Genomic DNA, 8,460 nt, shown 5'->3' with positions numbered 1-8,460 from the left:
GAAGTCTGCAGAAGGGAAAACCAAGAAAATCCAGTTGGAGGCAAGAAATCCCTCCAAGAGTTGCGTGGGTACAAAAGAAGGAAAACAGGAACCTTGATCAGGAAGAAGGAGCAGAGGTAGATCAGGCCTCTGGACCTAAAACCCTCCCGCACCGACTAAAGAGAAATCACGGATGACTCCGGACAAGGCTTCAGATGGGATATGTGCGCCTTTCTGAAAATCTTCCCGGACTGAGGATCTCCCAGTCGGGCAGTCACCTGAGTCAGAAACTTCAAGATGCGGTGGGGACCAGTCCACCTGTAGCAAAGTTTAGCAGCTCTTTTATCCACAGCCGAACTGACTGGGTTGAGCCTTGCAGTAAACTAGATCCCCCACCTGGAAGGGATTGGGCAATACGACCTCGGTTGTACTTCCTCCTTTACTAACTCCCTAGCCCGAATGAGATTCCGCCTGGCTGCCTCCCAAGTGGCTTTCACATTGGGAGTACCAGGAGGTGGCAGAAGATCGCTAATTTTCCAAAGGTTTCGCCAAAGGGTTGTTTGGCGGAAAGCCAATAATAACTCGAAAGGTACCGCCTTGTGACTTTCATGCTGGGCCGTATTAAAGGCAAATTGGATCCAAGGTAGTTGTTGATCCCAGGTGGTCTGGATTTTCCGCATGAAAGGCAATGAGAGCAGATCGAAGATTGCGATTAAACCGTTCGGCGTGAGAAGGCTGAGGATAGAAAGGGGAAGTAGTCACATGGCGGATTCCGTGCCCAAAGCACATTCTTTTAAAGATATTGGAGACAAACTGTGTGAACCATTATCGGAAACTAAGGTGGCGGGGATTCCAAAGTGTTGAAAAAAAAAGGTTACGAAGTGCTTGCACCGTGAGCTGCGCGGTAGCACTCCGCAATGGGAACAACCAAACAAACTTGGAGAAGGCATCCACACAAACAAGTAGGAACTTATTTCCGGACTTGCTACGCGGAGAGGCCCAACATTGTCAATGAAAACCTTCTCCAAAGGTTTTTCCGCCACCTCAGATGACAAAAGACCAACAACTTGGTATTTTGAGCGGGTTTGCTTAGCGAGCACAGTTCACAAGAACGTACTCGAGCTGCAATATCCCGGTCCATACCTTTCCAGATGAACTGATCCTTCGCGATGGTCTTATGAATTCCTAGATGTCCGCCCACAGGAGAAGAATGAAAATACTGAAAGACCATCGGTACAAGAAAGCTTGGCAGCACTAACTTAGGTTTTCTCCGCTGCTTTGTCACGGCAGCATAGAGGCACCTCGGTACAGAAAATAAGGAGGGTGGGCACCTCCGTTTTTAAGCTCATTGATGATAGCAGTCAGCTCGGGATCCTTAAGTTGGTGTGGAACAATGTCCGAAAATGCCAGAGGAAAGTCTAGGAGCATGCCACAACATGGCGGCTCTGATAAATTCTGGTGTGGTCGTTGGGTAAGTGATACATGCGTGACAGAGTGTCCGCTATGATATTTTGGGTGCCTCGCACGTGCTGCACTGTGAACTTAAGGGCAGAAATTTGGACTACCAGCGACCAATCTTCCCGAGCTGACGGGGGTGGGCAAGGAGCCAAGAAAGTGCCTGGTTGTCGGTTTCCAACAAAAAATTCTTTATGTTCTAGGTAACGCCTGAACTTGTTAATTCCAAACACGACAGCCAAAAACATTCCAGCTCATAAACAGAACAACTCTTCTTCTCACAAGGGGGTTAACGTGCGTGAAGCATAAGCTATGGGCTGCCGGATACCATCTACTTCTTGCGATAAAACAGCAGCAACGGCTAAGGAGGAAGCATCAGTTTGCAAGACGAAACTTACGACTGAAATCAGGCATAGCCAAGACTGGAGGCTGCATCACTGCTTCTTTCAGCTGCTCAAAAAGCAGTCTGTTGCGCTTCACCCCACTCAAACTTGGCACCCTTTTTCCTAAGAGAGTTTCAGAGGGGCCGCCACCTCAGCAACATTGGGGATGAAAACGACGATAAAAATTTATCATTCCCACAAAACGGGCAATCCCCTTGGCATCCTTAGGAGGAGGAAACTCCCTGATTGCCTGGGTTCTCTCTGGATCAATACCAACACCTCGAGAAGAGACAAGATGACCAGAAACGATATTTCAGGCTGAGCAAAACTCACCTTTTCAGGATTGACGGTAAGGCCAGACTCTCGCAGCCTAGTTAGAAACTTCCTCTAGATTGAGCCAAGTGCTCCTCATAACTCTCACTGTACACAAGCAGGTCATCCAGATAGTTGAACACGAACTTAAATTTGACATCATGAAAGATAGAATCCAGGAGTCTGGTGAGTGTTTGGGCCCCCACAGCCAAGCCCATTGGCACTCGGCGTGGAACTTGGTACAAATTCCAAGGCACACAAAAGGCAGTGAGAGGTCGAGGACTTCGTGTTTTAGAGGAATCTGATGGTATGCCTGGTTAAGATCAAAAATGGAGAAATACTTGGCCTTACCAAACCAGTCGAAAGCAGAATGCAAATCGGGGAGAGGCACGGAGTCAATTTCTATCTGAGCATTGAGCTTTCGATAATTCAGGACCAATCTGAAACTTCCCATTAGGTTTCGGCACTAGAAACGCTGGACTGGAAAAATTTGAGCAAGACGGCTCGATTACCCCACTCTTAAGTAAATCATCAATCATATTTCTCAGAATTTCCATCTTGGGCGGAGCAAGCTTATATGGATGGGAAACGTACAGGGACGGGTGTCTGTAAGACGATCTCGTATTCCAAGAGATTGGTCGTGCCCAGTTTGTCAGTTAGGACTTCAGGAAAAACTGGAACAAATCTGCCTTATGTCCTCAGCCTCTTTCGGCGTAAGATGTCCTAGTTGGTAGGAGGAGCCAAGCTCTTATCTTCCATCTCTAAGGCAGCAGTCCCACGAGACTCGACATCTGAAAAGGAACGAGCACCCGCCTGGCGAAAGCAAAGAAAACATGACTGTAGGCCAAAATCCAAAATCATGCCAGTTTTTCCGATAAAATCTGCTCCCAAGATGAAAGGAAAAGTCAGGTCCTTAGCCACCAAAAAGCTCCAATCCCAAGAGAAATAATTATTTTGATGTGAATCTGGGCACTACAGATAATAGGTAAAGGTGTGCGTGAAGCAGTCCAGCAGATAAGTGAACTAGGCTCAACCTGCCGTATTAGCCCAGAGGATTTTAGATCTTCAAAAAAACGACAAAGAAATCAGGCTGCGTGCTGCCCCAGAATCAACCAGGGCCTTCTGCACCACATTCCCCACAAGCACAATCCAGTTGTGGGCAGGTTGAGCGGGCATCCCTTACTCCCTGCGCAGCCAGAGAGTAGCAACCTCCCCTCTCGGCCCAAACGATGATAACTGTCCCCAAGTCTATTTTCTTTCTGTTTTCTTTCTGTTCTGTATTAAACCAGCTACCTTTTTACCATCAAAATTAGGTACATAATTTCCCCTCAAAAATTACCTTTACGGCACGAGTCGGGCTTACTCGTCCGCAAGCTTACTAGTTTTTTTTTTATTAAGTGGACAAAACGGTCTAATATGTCCCACTTGCTTGCAGCCATAACAGGTAGGAGGCTGCCTACGGGAAAGGAGCAGCCGCTGGCTCAGACTGCACCGGAGCATGGACCGGCCCCGGAGGCAAGTGAGGAAGATGCCTTCAACATGGCCTCCCTTTGATCATCCGCATCCTGAACCCCTCTAGAGATGATGGAGAGGCGGTCCAAATCCGCAAAAGATGCGGGGACGGCTACAAAAAATCAAACGGTGAGCGTTCTTCAGGTTTAATGCCCTCCAAAAATAAGGGCTCACCAACTCCGTTTTCGCTCAAGCTCAAGCGCAACACCCGGGCTACATCCGTATCTCCCGACAAAATGGCTCAACGTCTCGTCTGGGGCCTGAGGACGGTAAACGCGTTCCACCCGCAAACGCTCCCTAACCCGAGCAGGTACAAAGAACTCCAAGATCTCGGCGTGGAACTGGTCAAAAGTGGCACCTCTCTTAAGGCAATCTAGAAGGCGATCAAAAAGCGGCCTTAAGGAAAACTGCGCTAAAATCTGCATAAGCATGGCATCTGTCATACCAGGAAATTCTCTTAGCTTAAAAACTTCCAGAAGGAAATGGATAAGTAAGTTAGTGTCAAGCCCATCAACTCTGGGGAAGTGTTGTAAAACACTCCCCAAAGGATGGGGCAGTTTGCCAAAGCTAGAAAAGGAAGGCACAACTATAGATTGATGCCTCACCAGCCGCTTCAGGAGGGCCACTACCCATCGGAGACATAGTAACTCTGGGGAGGCTCGAAAGAAAGAGCCGGTGGATGGTTAGCAAAAGTAATAGTAGTGGGAACCTCCGTTGGAGTGACAGCGGTAAATAGTACCCCTTCTCTTTCACCGAGCGCACCTCACTCAAACCATCTAAGGCTTGTTTTAATTTGTTACTGGCCGAAAAAGCCCAACTTTTAATATCAGAGTCCAAACTAGGAGCTGACATAAGTAAAAACTATTCTGTCACGCCAATGTAAAAGCTGAGATGCCAATCTAGCCTTTGCTGACCCGGACATGGGAAGTGACTCAAAATTAATATCGTCTTCTAATTCTTCCATTCGGGTTTTACAAAACTCAAATTCTGTATTAATTTTGGAACTCTGCATTCAGCTGCGGTCCAACACTATACAAGCCCGTAATTGAGCTCTTAATGCCCTCACATCTCCCTCGGGCTTCTGTCCTCTCGCCAGGACCTCAAAAACCAACTCGGGCTTGCGTAGATGTTCAGGCACCAGGGGAAAACGCCATACCAAACAATTAAGACAAAATAAATACAACAATAAAACAACAAAGCGTACGCAACAATTACTTAGTAACCTAAGTGGACTTCAACTCACAAAGGGCTTACACTGAACGAGGTCCAAAGTGAAGAACTTAATACTGCTGCCTAATAGAAGGATACCCTGGCAAATATACACTAACCTACACCAACAAACAAAAACAAACAACTGAGAGACAGCTGAGAGAGCAGCTAACCACGCTCTGCTACCATTGAAACCGTACATCGCCGCTCGCACACCCACAGCAAACCATCAGGGAAGCGCGCCCCCATGGTGGCGAACGGGAAGCCGGATCAAAACTAAACTAGGTAAATAAAGAACACCGTGGTCAGTATACTCAGGTTCATTTACTATGACATAACATAGGCCTATCCAGTGAGAGAAAAACAAAATTTTTCAACAAATTTCACACCAAAATGAACCTTTCTGTCAATATAAATATATAGGCTATAAAATAAAAATAAAAAAAATAATAAATAAAAAAAGGTGCCTGCAGTAGTATATACCTCAAACAATCCTTGATTGTTAACGAGAGGCTCAGTAATGTTAACGAAAGAAGAAAGGATTTTCGCGTTAAAAACATTTTATAAAAGTGATGCTATTGCAGTTGTTAATGAATGGGGAATACACTTTAGATCAAAACCACCGTCTAGACAAACAGTGTACGACATACGAGATAGATTTGAACAACATGGACCTGTTATGGATGCACCAAGGTCTGGCCGCCCAACAACAGTCTCAACTGATGACAATTTATTGCGGGTATGTTTAGCTGTAACCAAAAGTCCTCGAAAATCGACCAGACGATTAGCATCTGAGCTAGATTTATCACGAAGGTCAGTGCAAAGAATGTTACACAAACAGAATTATAAATCTTACATTCCACGTTTATTACATGGGTTACTTGAAGATGATCCAGATCGACGACTTCAGTTTTGTGGATTGATGCTTAACCAACACAAACATGATCCTAACCTTTTTAATAAAATTATTTGGTCTGACGAGGCCAATTTTAAGTTAAGCGGACAAGTTAACAGACATAACTGTACTTATTGGTATACTGACAATCAAAGTATTTTGTTACAGCAACAGCTGAATCAACCTGGTATGAGTGTTTGGGGGGCAATATCATCATTTGGCGTACTTGGACCATATATTTTTGAAGGAACAGTGACAGGAGATAAATATTTGGATATGCTTCAGAATTACGCGGTACCAGGACTCATGGCGTTTGCAAAAAACTTTCAAGAACTTTACTTTCAACACGATGGTACTCCACCACATTACGCCACTGCCGTTCGCGATTATTTAAACGAACGTTTCCAAAGAAAAGTTATTGGTCGAAGGGCAGATATTGACATGCACCCAAGTTCACCAGATATCACACGAAGACACCACCCACCCACCAACCATCCCCAATATGTCGAGGACGCTAGGAGGAAACAGTTTCCATTTCCATTGGTGTACATCGAGGGAGACAGCCACGTTCGTCATCTGGCCGGCCTAGTTCAACAACATCTAAACCCGGCGACGAGGGTGAGTGGCACCTGCAGGCCGGGGGCCGGGCTTCTGACGGTGGCTTCTGGTGATCTGCCTCCGCCTGTGAGCTGCTGCATTCTGTTTGCTGGATTAAACGATGTCGCTGCTGACGAGTCCGACAACATCCTCGAACATCTCGAGCGACAATTAACTGCTCGTCTCAGTTCGTCGGCCGTTATCGTTTCCACGGTTCCACACCAGCATGGTCTCCCTAAAGACCACCCCGTGAACCAGCGAATTGACTTGGTCAACTTTTACATCGAGGAGCTGTCTATTCGACATGAGAGGATGGAGCTGCTAAACTTCGATTTGATTGGAAGACGGTGGTTCACTCGCCACGGAATGCACATGCGGCTGCCTGGCAAGCGGCTGTTGGCTGATTTGGTGTTGGAGAGTCTCCATCACTGTGCTCGGTCATCTGCCGCGCGTCTCCCGGCCTCGCCTGCTGCCGCCGCCCCTGCCTGTGCGTCTCATTCCTCTCCGCCGTGCCTTCCTGCTGCTGCCCTGGACAGTACATCGTCTACGCAGCCTCCTCTCACTGCACCGGGGACCCGCCCTGTCGGTGCCTACTCCGAGACCGCCGCTCAGGAGCTTACCACCAGTGGCATAGTTCAAAAAACTATTGTTTAATGACAGAGGTGAAAGTAGGATAGGGGCACCAGAATACGGTTTAAACTCAATCAGTCAAAATTCCAAATCAACAACTTCCAAATTTTCAAAATTCAAAAATGAAACTTTTAAACTGATTCATCTTAATGCTCAAATTGCTACCAACAAGGTTGATGAGCTGACACTTTTTTGGGAAGAACTTGCGCCAGATACATTTATAATCTCGGAGCATGGCTTCACTAAAGAAAACATAAAATTTTTCAAAATCAACAACTTTGAATTGGCCGGTTTTTTACCGAAACACGTCCAAAGGGGGTGGTGTAGCAATCTTTACTAGACGTTCAATTACTTTTCAACCGATCAAAGTCGGTTACAGCTGTGAACTGAACTTTGAGGTTGAAGGAATAAAAATAAAAACAAATCAGTTCGGGAAAATCTTGGTCTTTGGGTTGTACCGGTCACCCAATGGTTGTGTTGATGCTTGTTTTGAAAAAACTTGAAATTCTTTTAAATTTTTTCAACACATCTCAAACAAAATTCTTTATTTTGGGGGACTTTAACATAAACGTGCTAGATCATACCCACCCCCTTACCCAGCGGTTCCGCGATTTATTGACTTCATTTGGCTTGATCTGGTCAGAGAACTCTCCAACTCGTGTATCTGGCACGACGAGTACAGCCATAGACAACGTTTTCACTAACATTTCACAAGTCAGAGTTTCCGTGCTTGATGCCGCCATAACGGACCACCGCGCTCAGGTGGTCGTGGTCATTGGGTGTTCCCCGGATGTCGAGGGCCAGGCTCCAAAAATTCTAAGAGTAACTCGACAGCATAACATTGAACAGCTCAGGAGTTTTCTCGGGGGTGAATCTTGGACATGTCTGGATCATTTCCCTGATGCAAATGGGATGTTCAATGCGTTTAACGAACGTTTCTTATTTTATCTGAACAGTTCATGCTCTTTCAAAAAATCAAAAAGGTTTCAAAATTTCAAAAAAAACTTCATGGATTACTCAAGGTATTCAGATATCCAGAGACAAAATCAAATTCTATCACTCTATCTACATATGCACTGAAAATGAAAATTTTAAAGTTTTTTTTCCGAAATTACAGAAGAGTGTATAGAAGAGTAATTAAAGCCGCAAAGGCCTATGGCATTGAAAAAAACCTTAAAACATGTGACAACTTTTCTAAAACGGCCTGGTCAGTTATTAATAATGCATCAAACCTTTCTGAAAAACCCCAAAAAATCAAAATTATCGACAACGGTACAAAAGTAGAGGATCCCTCGGTGGTTGCTGGATTATTCGGTCGTTATTACGATTCGATAACTGTGATGGGTGGAGGCACCGAGGGACCTCTCCCCCGCGTAAGAGTTTCCCGGCGGCCGATGACGTCCATGGCTTTGGCCCCTGTGAGTGGGGGAGGTGGCTCGCGTCTTGCGGAGTCTCAAGGCGAAAAGGTCCTGTAACATCCATGGGATA

This window comes from Homalodisca vitripennis, chromosome 6 (genome assembly GCF_021130785.1).
Source record: "Homalodisca vitripennis isolate AUS2020 chromosome 6, UT_GWSS_2.1, whole genome shotgun sequence".
In the NCBI taxonomy this organism is placed as follows: domain Eukaryota; kingdom Metazoa; phylum Arthropoda; class Insecta; order Hemiptera; family Cicadellidae; genus Homalodisca; species Homalodisca vitripennis.
Note: the sequence above shows the minus strand (reverse complement) of the source record.